Here is a 13018-nt window from a genome sequence, read left to right on the forward strand (position 1 = left end):
TGGGTGTGACGTGGGAGATTCGAACGTGACGTGGGCGTGACGTGGGAAATACGAACGTGACGTGGGCGTGACGTGGGTGATTCGAACGTGACGTGAGTGTGACGTGGGAGATTCGAACGTGACGTGGGAGATTCGAACGTGACGTGGGTGTGACGTGGAAAATTCGAACGTGACGTGGGCGTGACGTGGGAGATTCGAACGTGACGTGGGCATGACGTGGTGATTCGAACGTCACTTGGGCCTGACGTGGGAGATTCGAACGTGACGTGGGTGATTCGAAAGTGACGTGGGTGTGACGTGGGTGTGACGTGGGAGTTTCGAACGTGACGTGGGTGTGACGTGGGAGATTCGAACGTGACCTGAGTGTGACGTGAGAGATTCGAACGTGACCTGGGTGGTTCGAAATTGGCGTGGGTGTGCCGCCCTGCTTCAAGGCTCCCCCACCAAGCAGGGCTCAGAGGCAAGAGCACTGGGAAGGCAGAGGTTGCCTCCGCATGCCTAGGACAGCCCCCACCACGAGTGCCCGGCTCCCTTGCCTCCCCTCCGCAAGCCTACACCAGCTGTCCTCACACCTTGGCACTAGCACTGTGAGGCTGTTGCAAGGGAGGAGCATGGTTGTTCGATATGTGCTTCGAAGGCGAGGTGGGTGTGACGTGGGAGATTCGAACGTGACGTTGGCGTGACGTGGGAAATTCGAACGTGACGTGGACGTGACGTGGGTGATTCGAACGTGACGTGGGCGTGACGTGGGAGATTCGAACGTGACGTGGGAGATTCGAACGTGACGTGGGTGATTCGAAAGTGACGTGGGTGTGACGTGGGTGATTCGAACGTGACGTGGGTGATTCGAAAGTGACGTGGGTGTGACGTGGGTGATTCGAAGGTGACATGGGCGTGACGTGGGAGATTCGAACGTGACGTGGGCGTGACGTGGGTGATTCGAACGTGACGTGAGTGTTAAGTGGGAGATTCGAACGTGACGTGGGAGATCCGAATGTGACGTGGGCGTGACGTGGATGATTCGAACGTGACGTGGGTGATTCGAACGTGACGTGGGAGATTCGAACGTGACGTGGGTGATTCGAAAGTGACGTGGGTGTGACGTGGGTGATTCGAACGTGACGTGGGTGATTCGAAAGTGACGTGGGTGTGACGTGGGTGTGACGTGGATGATTCGAACGTGACGTGGGTGTGACGTGGGAGATTCGAACGTGACGTGGGCGTGACGTGGGAGATTCGAACGTGACGTGGGTGTGGCGTGGTTGTTTCGAACGTGACGTGGGTGTGATGTGGGCGATTCGAACGTGACGTGGGTGTGTCGTGGGTGATTCGAACGTGACGTGGGCGTGACATGTGTGATTCGAACGTGACGTGGGCGTGACGTGGGAGATTCGAACGTGACGTGGGTGATTCGAACGTGACGTGAGTGTGAAGTGGGAGATTCGAACGTGACGTGGACGTGACGTGAGTGTTTGGAACGTGACGTCGGCGTGACCTGGGTGATTCGAACCTGACGTGGGTGTTTGGAACGTGACGTGGGTGTGACGTGGGAGATTCGAACGTGACGTGGGTGTGTCGTGGGTGATTCGAACGTGACGTGGGCGTGACGTGGGTGATTCGAACGTGACGTGGGTGTGACGTGGGAGATTCGAACGTGACGTGGGAGATTCGAACGTGACGTGGGCGTGACGTGGGAGATTCGAACGTGACGTGGGTGTGACGTGGGTGATTCGAAGGTGACATGGGCGTGCCGTGGGAGATTCGAACGTGACGTGGGTGTGACGTGGGAGATTCGAACGTGACGTGGGTGTGAATTGGGAGATTCGAACGTGACGTGGGAGATTCGAACGTGACGTGAGCGTGAAGTGGTAGATTCGAACGTGACGTGAGCGTGACGTTGGTGATTCGAACGTGACGTGGGCGTGACGTGGGAAATTCGAACGTGACGTGGGCGTGACGTGGGTGATTCGAACGTGACGCGAGTGTGAAGTGGGAGATTCGAACGTGACTTGGGAGATTCGAACGTGACGTGAGCGTGAAGTGGGTGATTCGAACGTGACGTGGGTGTGACGTGGAAGATTCGAACGTGACGTGGGCGTGACGTGGGTGATTCGAACGTGACGTGGGCGTGACGTGGGTATTTGGAACGTGACGTGGGTGTTTGGAACGTGACGTGGGCGTGACCTGGGTGATTCGAACGTGACGTGGGCGTGACGTGGGTGATTCGAACGTGACGTGGGTGTGACGTGGTAGATTCGAACGTGACGTGAGCGTGACGTGGGTGATTCGAACGTGACATGGGTGTGGCGTGGGAGATTCGAACGTGACGTGGACGTGACGTGAGTGTTTGGAACGTGACGTGGGCGTGACCTGGGTGTTTCGAACCTGACGTGGGTGTTTGGAACGTGACGTGGGTGTGACGTGGGAGATTCGAACGTGACGTGGGCGTTACGTGGGACATTCGAACGTGACGTGGGAGATTCGAACGTGACGTGGGCGTGACGTGGGAGATTCGAACGTGACGTGGGTGATTCGAACGTGACGTGGGTGTGTCGTGGATGATTCGAACGTGACGTGGGCGTGACGTGGGAGATTCGAACGTGACGTGGGAGATTCGAACGTGACGTGGGCGTGACGTGGGAGATTCGAACGTGACGTGGGTGATTCGAACGTGACGTGGGTGTGACGTGGGCGATTCGAACGTGACGTGGGTGTGACGTGGGCGATTCGAACGTGACGTGGGTGTGACGTGGGCGATTCGAACGTGACGTGGGTGTGTCGTGGGAGATTCGAACGTGACGTGGGCGTGACGTGGGAAATTCGAACGTGACCTGGCTGGTTCGAAATTGGCGTGGGTGTGCCACCCTGCTTCATGGCTCCCCCACCAAGCAGGGCTCAGAGGCAAGAGCACTGGGAAGGCAGAGCTTCCCTCCGCATGCCTAGGACAGCCCCCACCACGAGTGCCCGGCTCCCTTGCCTCCCCTCCGCAAGCCTACACCAGCTGTCCTCACACCTTGGCACTAGCACTGTGAGGCTGTTGCAAGGGAGGAGCATGGTTGTTCGATATGTGCTTCGAAGGCGAGGTGGGTGTGACGTGGGAGATTCGAACGTGACGTTGGCGTGACGTGGGAAATTCGAACGTGACGTGGGCGTTACGTGGGAAATACGAACGTGACGTGGGTGTGACGTGGGAGATTCGAACGTGACGTGAGTGTGACGTGGGAGATTCGAACGTGACGTGGGTGATTCGAACGTGACGTGAGTGTGAAGTGGGAGATTCGAACGTGACGTGGGTGATTCGAAAGTGACGTGGGTGTGACGTGGGTGTGACGTGGGAGTTTCGAACGTGACGTGGGCGTGACGTGGGTGATTCGAACGTGACGTGGGTGTGACGTGGGAAATTAGAACGTGACGTGGGCGTGACGTGGGAGATTCGAACGTGACGTGGGCGTGACGTAGGATATTCGAAAGTGACGTGGGTGTGACGTGGGAGATTCGAACGTGACGTGAGCGTGACGTGGGAGTTTCGAACGTGACGTGGGCGTGACGTGGGTGATTCGAACGTGACGTGGGTGTGACGTGGGAAATTCGAACGTGACGTGGGCGTGACGTGGGAGATTCGAACGTGACGTGGGCGTGACGTAGGATATTCGAAAGTGACGTGGGTGTGACGTGGGAGATTCGAACGTGACGTGGGCGTGACGTGGGAAATTCGAACGTGACGTGGGCGTGACATGGGTGATTCGAACGTGACGTGGGTGTGACGTGGGAAATTCGAACGTGACGTGGGTGTGACGTGGGTGATTCGAACGTGACGTGAGTGTGAAGTGGGAGATTCGAACGTGACGTGGGTGATTCGAAAGTGACGTGGGTGTGACGTTGGCGTGACGTGGGAGATTCGAACGTGACGTGAGTGTGACGTGGGTGATTCGAAGGTGACGTGGGCGTGACGTGGGAGATTCGAACGTGACGTTGGCGTGACGTGGGAAATTCGAACGTGACGTGGGCGTGACGTGGGAGATTCGAACGTGACGTGGGCGTGACGTGGGAGATTCGAACGTGACGTGGGTGATTCGAACGTGACGTGAGTGTGAAGTGGGAGATTCGAACGTGACGTGGGTGATTCGAAAGTGACGTGGGTGTGACGTGGGTGTGACGTGGGAGTTTCGAACGTGACGTGGGTGTGACGTGGGTGATTCGAACGTGACCTGAGTGTAACGTGAGAGATTCGAACGTGACCTGGGTGGTTCGAAATTGGCGTGGGTGTGCCGCCCTGCTTCAAGGCTCCCCCACCAAGCAGGGCTCAGAGGCAAGAGCACTGGGAAGGCAGAGCTTCCCTCCGCATGCCTAGGACAGCCCCCACCACGAGTGCCCGGCTCCCTTGCCTCCCCTCCGCAAGCCTACACCAGCTGTCCTCACACCTTGGCACTAGCACTGTGAGGCTGTTGCAAGGCAGGAGCATGGTTGTTCGATATGTGCTTCGAAGGCGAGGTGGGTGTGACGTGGGAGATTCGAACGTGACGTTGGCGTGACGTGGGAAATACGAACGTGACGTGGGCGTGACGTGCGTGATTCGAACGTGACGTGGGTGATTCGAACGTGACGTGAGTGTGAAGTGGGAGATTCGGACGTGACGTGGGTGTGATGTAGGCGATTCGAACGTGACGTGGGTGTGTCGTGGGTGATTCGAACGTGACGTGGGCGTGACATGGGTGATTCGAACGTGACGTGGGTGTGACGTGGGAGATTCGAACGTTACGTGGGAGATTCGAACGTGACGTGAGCGTGAAGTGGGAGATTCGAACGTGACGTGGGCGTGACGTGGGAGATTCGAACGTGACGTGGGTGAATCGAACGTGACGTGGGAGATTCGAACGTGACGTGGGTGTGTCGTGGGTGATTCGAACGTGACGTGGGCGTGACGTGAGTGATTGGAACGTGACGTGGGTGTGACGTGGTAGATTCGAACGTGACGTGAGCGTGACGTGGGTGATTCGAACGTGACGTGGGTGTGGCGTGGGAGATTCGAACGTGACGTGGACGTGACGTGAGTGTTTGGAACGTGACGTGGGCGTGACCTGGGTGTTTCGAACCTGACGTGGGTCTTTGGAACGTGACGTGGGAGATTCGAACGTGACGTGGGCGTGACGTGGGAGATTCGAACGTGACGTGGGTGATTCGAACGTGACGTGAGTGTGAAGTGGGAGATTCGAACGTGACGTGCACGTGAGGTGAGTGTCTGGAACGTGACGTGGGCGTGACCTGGGCGATTCGAACCTGACGTGGGTGTTTGGAACGTGACGTGGGTGTGACGTGGGAGATTCGAACGTGACGTGGGCGTTACGTGGGACATTCGAACGTGACGTGGGCGTGACGTGGGTGATTCGAACGTGACGTGGGCGTGACCTTGGTGATTCGAACGTGACGTGGGTGTGACGTGGTAGATTCGAACGTGACGTGAGCGTGACGTGGGTGATTCGAACGTGACGTTGGCGTGACGTGGGAAATTCGAACGTGACGTGAGCGTGACGTGGGTGATTCGAACGTGACATGGGTGTGGCGTGGGAGATTCGAACGTGACGTGAGTGTGAAGTGGGAGATTCGAACGTGACGTGGGTGATTCGAAAGTGACGTGGGTGTGACGTGGGTGTGACGTGGGAGTTTCGAACGTGACGTGGGTGTGACGTGGGTGATTCGAACGTGACCTGAGTGTGACGTGAGAGATTCGAACGTGACCTGGGTGGTTCGAAATTGGCGTGGGTGTGCCGCCCTGCTTCAAGGCTCCCCCACCAAGCAGGGCTCAGAGGCAAGAGCACTGGGAAGGCAGAGGTTGCCTCCGCATGCCTAGGACAGCCCCCAGCACGAGTGCCCGGCTCCCTTGCCTCCCCTCCGCAAGCCTACACCAGCTGTCCTCACACCTTGGCACTAGCACTGTGAGGCTGTTGCAAGGCAGGAGCATGGTTGTTCGATATGTGCTTCGAAGGCGAGGTGGGTGTGACGTGGGAGATTCGAACGTGACGTGGGCGTGAGGTGGGTGATTCGAACGTGACGTGGGTGTGACGTGGGTGATTCGACGTGACGTGGGTGTGTCGTGGGTGATTCGAACCTGACGTGGGTGTGACGTGGGTGATTCGAACGTGACGTGGGTGTGTCGTGGGAGATTCGAACGTGACGTGGGTGTGACGTGGGAGATTCGAACGTGACGTGGGCGTGACGTGGGCGATTGGAACGTGACGTAGGTGTGTCGTGGGAGATTCGAACGTGCCGTGGGTGTGACGTGGGAGATTCGAACGTGACGTGGGCGTGACGTGGGAAATACGAACGTGACGTGGGCGTGACGTGGGTGATTCGAACGTGACGTGGGTGTGACGTGGGAGATTCGAACGTGACGTGGGCGTGACGTGGGCGATTGGAACGTGACGTAGGTGTGTCGTGGGAGATTCGAACGTGCCGTGGGTGTGACGTGGGAGATTCGAACGTGACGTGGGCGTGACGTGGGAAATACGAACGTGACGTGGGCGTGACGTGGGTGATTCGAACGTGACATGGGTGTGGCGTGGGAGATTCGAACGTGACGTGGACGTGACGTGAGTGTTTGGAACGTGACGTGGGCGTGACCTGGGTGTTTCGAACCTGACGTGGGTGTTTGGAACGTGACGTGGGTGTGACGTGGGCGATTCGAACGTGACGTGGGCGTGATGTGGGTGATTCGAACGTGACGTGGGTGATTCGAACGTGACGTGAGTGTGAAGTGGGTGATTCGAACGTGACGTGGGCGTGACGTGGGAGATTCGAACGTGACGTTAGCGTGACGTGGGTGATTCGAACGTGACGTGGGTGTGACGTGGGTGATTCGAAGGTGACATGGGCGTGCCGTGGGTGATTCGAACGTGACGTGAGCGTGAAGTGGGAGATTCGAACGTGACGTGGGCGTGACGTGGGAGATTCGAACGTGACGTGGGAGATCCGAACGTGACGTGGGTGTGACGTGGATGATTCGAACGTGACGTGGGTGTGACGTGGGAGATTCGAACGTGACGTGGGCGTGACGTGGGTGATTCGAACGTGACGTGGGCGTGGCGTGGGTATTTGGAGCGTGACGTGGGTGTTTGGAACGTGACGTGGGTGTGACGTGGGCGATTCGAACGTGACGTGGGTGTGTCGTGGGTGATTCGAACGTGACGTGGGAGATTCGAACGTGACGTGGGTGTGACGTGGGTGATTCGAACGTGACGTGGGCGTTACGTGGGAAATACGAACGTGACGTGGGCGTGACGTGGGTGATTCGAAGGGGATGTTGGCGTGACGTGGGAAATTCGAACGTGACGTGGGCGTTACGTGGGAAATACGAACTGACGTGGGCGTGACGTGGGTGATTCGAACGTGACGTGGGCGTGACGTGGGTGATTCGAACGTGACGTGGGAGATTCGAACGTGACGTGAGTGTGAAGTGGGAGATTCGAACGTGACGTGGGTGATTCGAAAGTGACGTGGGTGTGACGTGGGTGTGACGTGGGAGTTTCGAACGTGACGTGGGTGTGACGTGGGAGATTCGAACGTGACCTGAGTGTGACGTGAGAGATTCGAACGTGACCTGGGTGGTTCGAAATTGGCGTGGGTGTGCCGCCCTGCTTCAAGGCTCCCCCACCAAGCAGGGCTCAGAGGCAAGAGCACTGGGAAGGCAGAGCTTCCCTCCGCATGCCTAGGACAGCCCCCACCACGAGTGCCCGGCTCCCTTGCCTCCCCTCCGCAAGCCTACACCAGCTGTCCTCACACCTTGGCACTAGCACTGTGAGGCTGTTGCAAGGCAGGAGCATGGTTGTTCGATATGTGCTTCGAAGGCGAGGTGGGTGTGACGTGGGAGATTCGAACGTGACGTGGGTGTGACGTGGGAGATTCGAACGTGACGTGGGTGTGTCGTGGGTGATTCGAAGGTGACGTGGGTGTGACGTGGGAGATTCGAACGTGACGTGGGTGTGACGTGGGTGTGACGTGGGAGATTCGAACGTGACGTGGGTGTGACGTGGGAGATTCGAACGTGACGTGGGTGTGGCGTGGGAAATTCGAACGTGACGTGGGTGTGACGTGGGAGATTCGAACGTGACGTGGGAGATTCGAACGTGACGTGGGTGTGACGTGGGTGTTTCGAACGTGACGTGGGTGATTCGAACGTGACGTGGGTGTGACGTGGGAGATTCGAACGTGACGTGGGAGATTCGAACGTGACGTGGGCGTGACGTGGGTGATTCGAACGTGACGTGGGTGATTCGAAAGTGACGTGGGTGTGACGTGGGTGTGACGTGGGAGATTCGAACGTGACGTGAGCATGACGTGGGAGATTCGAACGTGATGTGAGCGTGACGTGGGTGATTCGAACGTGACGTGGGTGTGACGTGGGAAATTCGAACGTGACGTGGGCGTGACGTGGGTGATTCGAACGTGACGCGAGTGTGAAGTGGGAGATTCGAACGTGACGTGGGAGATTCGAACGTGACGTGAGCGTGAAGTGGGTGATTCGAACGTGAGGTGGGCGTGACGTGGGAGATTCGAACGTGACGTGGGCGTGACGTGGGTGATTCGAACGTGACGTGGGCGTGACGTGGGTGATTCGAACGTGACGTGGGTGTTTGGAACGTGACGTGGGTGTGACGTGGGCGATTCGAACGTGACGTGGGTGTGTCGCGGGTGATTCGAACGTGACGTGGGTGTGACGTGGGAGATTCGAACGTGACGTGGGTGTGACGTGGGTGATTCGAACGTGACGTGGGTGTGACGTTGGAGATTCGAACGTGACGTGGTTGTGACGTGGGAGATTCGAACGTGACGTGGGTGTGACGTGGGACATTCGAACTTGACATGGGTGTGAGGTGGGTGGGACGTGGGAGATTCGAACGTGACTTGGGCGTGATGTGGGTGATTCGAACGTGACGTGGGTGTGACGTGGGAGATTCGAACGTGACGTGGGCGTGACGTGGGTGATTCGAACGTGACGTGGGTGATTCGAAAGTGACGTGGGTGTGACGTGGGTGTGACGTGGGAGTTTCGAACGTGACGTGGGTGTGACGTGGGAGATTCGAACGTGACGTGGGCGTGACGTGGGAGATTCGAACGTGACGTGGGCGTGACGTGGGTGATTCGAACGTGACGTGGGTGATTCGAAAGTGACGTGGGTGTGACGTGGGTGTGACGTGGGAGTTTCGAACGTGACGTGGGCGTGACGTGGGAAATTCGAACGTGACGTGGGCGTGACGTGGGTGATTCGAACGTGACGTGAGTGTTTGGAACGTGACGTCGGCGTGACCTGGGTGATTCGAACCTGACGTGGGTGTTTGGAACGTGACGTGGGTGTGACGTGGGAGATTCGAACGTGACGTGGGAGATTCGAACGTGACGTGGGCGTGACGTGGGAGATTCGAACGCGACGTGGGTGTGACGTGGGTGATTCGAACGTGACGTGGGCGTGACGTGGGTGATTCGAACGTGACGTGAGCGTGACGTGTGTAATTCGAACGTGACGTGGGTGTGACGTGAGAAATTCGAACGTGACGTGGGCGTGACGTGGGTGATTCGAACGTGACGCGAGTGTGAAGTGGGAGATTCGAACGTGACGTGGGAGATTCGAACGTGACGTGAGCGTGAAGTGGGTGATTCGAACGTGACGTGGGTGTGACGTGGGAGATTCGAACGTGACGTGGGCGTGACGTGGGTGATTCGAACGTGACGCGAGTGTGAAGTGGGAGATTCGAACGTGACGTGGGAGATTCGAACGTGACGTGAGCGTGAAGTGGGTGATTCGAACGTGACGTGGGTGTGACGTGGGAGATTCGAACGTGACGTGGGCGTGGCGTGGGTATTTGGAGCGTGACGTGGGTGTTTGGAACGTGACGTGGGTGTGACGTGGGCGATTCGAACGTGACGTGGGTGTGTCGTGGGTGATTCGAACGTGACGTGGGAGATTCGAACGTGACGTGGGTGTGACGTGGGTGATTCGAACGTGACGTGGGCGTTACGTGGGAAATACGAACGTGACGTGGGCGTGACGTGGGTGATTCGAAGGGGATGTTGGCGTGACGTGGGAAATTCGAACGTGACGTGGGCGTTACGTGGGAAATACGAACGTGACGTGGGCGTGACGTGGGTAATTCGAACGTGACGTGGGCGTGACGTGGGTGATTCGAACGTGACGTGGGTGATTCGAAAGTGACGTGGGCGTGACGTGGTAGATTCGAACGTGACGTGGGTGTGAAGTGGGAGATTCGAACGTGACGTGGGTGATTCGAAAGTGACGTGGGTGTGACGTGGTAGATTCGAACGTGACGTGAGTGTGAAGTGGGAGATTCGAACGTGACGTGGGTGATTCGAAAGTGACGTGGGTGTGACGTGGGTGTGACGTGGGAGTTTCGAACGTGACGTGGGTGTGACGTGGGAGATTCGAACGTGACCTGAGTGTGGCGTGAGAGATTCGAACGTGACCTGGGTGGTTCGAAATTGGCGTGGGTGTGCCGCCCTGCTTCAAGGCTCCCCCACCAAGCAGGGCTCAGAGGCAAGAGCACTGGGAAGGCAGAGGTTGCCTCCGCATGCCTAGGACAGCCCCCACCACGAGTGCCCGGCTCCCTTGCCTCCCCTCCGCAAGCCTACACCAGCTGTCCTCACACCTTGGCACTAGCACTGGGAGGCTGTTGCAAGGCAGGAGCATGGTTGTTCGATATGTGCTTCGAAGGCGAGGTGGGTGTGACGTGGGAGATTCGAACGTGACGTTGGCGTGACGTGGGAAATTCGAACGTGACGTGGGTGTGACGTGGGTGATTCGAAGGTGATATGGGTGTGACGTGGGAGATTCGAACGTGACGAGGGTGTGAAGTGAGCGTGACGTGGGTGATTCGAACGTGACGTGGGAGATTCGAACGTGACGTGAGTGTGAAGTGGGAGATTCGAACGTGACGTGGGTGATTCGAAAGTGACGTGGGTGTGACGTGGGTGTGACGTGGGAGTTTCGAACGTGACGTGGGTGTGACGTGGGTGATTCGAACGTGACCTGAGTGTGACGTGAGAGATTCGAACGTGACCTGGGTGGTTCGAAATTGGCGTGGGTGTGCCGCCCTGCTTCAAGGCTCCCCCACCAAGCAGGGCTCAGAGGCAAGAGCACTGGGAAGGCAGAGGTTGCCTCCGCATGCCTAGGACAGCCCCCACCACGAGTGCCCGGCTCCCTTGCCTCCCCTCCGCAAGCCTACACCAGCTGTCCTCACACCTTGGCACTAGCACTGTGAGGCTGTTGCAAGGCAGGAGCATGGTTGTTCGATATGTGCTTCGAAGGCGAGGTGGGTGTGACGTGGGAGATTCGAACGTGACGTGGGTGTGACGTGGGAGATTCGAACGTGACGTGGGTGTGTCGTGGGTGATTCGAAGGTGACGTGGGTGTGACGTGGGAGATTCGAACGTGACGTGGGTGTGACGTGGGTGTGACGTGGGAGATTCGAACGTGACGTGGGTGTGACGTGGGTGATTCGAACGTGACGTGGGAGATTCGAACGTGACGTGGGTGTGACGTGGGAGATTCGAACGTGACGTGGGAGATTCGAACGTGACGTGGGTGTGGCGTGGGAAATTCGAACGTGACGTGGGTGTGACGTGGGAGATTCGAACGTGACGTGGGAGATTCGAACGTGACGTGGGTGTGACGTGGGTGTTTCGAACGTGACGTGGGTGATTCGAACGTGACGTGGGTGTGACGTGGGAGATTCGAACGTGACGTGGGAGATTCGAACGTGACGTGGGTGTGACGTGGGTGTTTCGAACGTGACGTGGGTGATTCGAACGTGACATGGGTGTGACGTGGGAGATTCGAACGTGACGTGGGAGATTCGAACGTGACGTGGGCGTGACGTGGGTGATTCGAACGTGACGTGGGTGATTCGAAAGTGACGTGGGTGTGACGTGGGTGTGACGTGGGAGATTCGAACGTGACGTGGGTGTGAAGTGGGAGATTCGAACGTGACGTGGGAGATTCGAACGTGACGTGGGCGTGACGTGGGAGATTCGAACGTGACGTGGGTGTGACGTGGGAGATTCGAACGTGACGTGAGCGTGAAGTGGGTGATTCGAACGTGACGTGGGTGTGACGTGGGAGATTCGAACGTGACGTGGGCGTGACGTGGGTGATTCGAACGTGACGTGGGCGTGGCGTGGGTATTTGGAGCGTGACGTGGGTGTTTGGAACGTGACGTGGGTGTGACGTGGGCGATTCGAACGTGACGTGGGTGTGTCGTGGGTGATTCGAACGTGACGTGGGAGATTCGAACGTGACGTGGGTGTGACGTGGGTGATTCGAACGTGACGTGGGCGTTACGTGGGAAATACGAACGTGACGTGGGCGTGACGTGGGTGATTCGAAGGGGATGTTGGCGTGACGTGGGAAATTCGAACGTGACGTGGGCGTTACGTGGGAAATACGAACTGACGTGGGCGTGACGTGGGTGATTCGAACGTGACGTGGGCGTGACGTGGGTGATTCGAACGTGACGTGGGAGATTCGAACGTGACGTGAGTGTGAAGTGGGAGATTCGAACGTGACGTGGGTGATTCGAAAGTGACGTGGGTGTGACGTGGGTGTGACGTGGGAGTTTCGAACGTGACGTGGGTGTGACGTGGGAGATTCGAACGTGACCTGAGTGTGACGTGAGAGATTCGAACGTGACCTGGGTGGTTCGAAATTGGCGTGGGTGTGCCGCCCTGCTTCAAGGCTCCCCCACCAAGCAGGGCTCAGAGGCAAGAGCACTGGGAAGGCAGAGCTTCCCTCCGCATGCCTAGGACAGCCCCCACCACGAGTGCCCGGCTCCCTTGCCTCCCCTCCGCAAGCCTACACCAGCTGTCCTCACACCTTGGCACTAGCACTGTGAGGCTGTTGCAAGGCAGGAGCATGGTTGTTCGATATGTGCTTCGAAGGCGAGGTGGGTGTGACGTGGGAGATTCGAACGTGACGTGGGTGTGACGTGGGAGATTCGAACGTGACGTGGGTGTG

This window comes from Apteryx mantelli, unplaced genomic scaffold, assembly GCF_036417845.1.
Source record: "Apteryx mantelli isolate bAptMan1 unplaced genomic scaffold, bAptMan1.hap1 HAP1_SCAFFOLD_39, whole genome shotgun sequence".
Classification (NCBI taxonomy): domain Eukaryota; kingdom Metazoa; phylum Chordata; class Aves; order Apterygiformes; family Apterygidae; genus Apteryx; species Apteryx mantelli.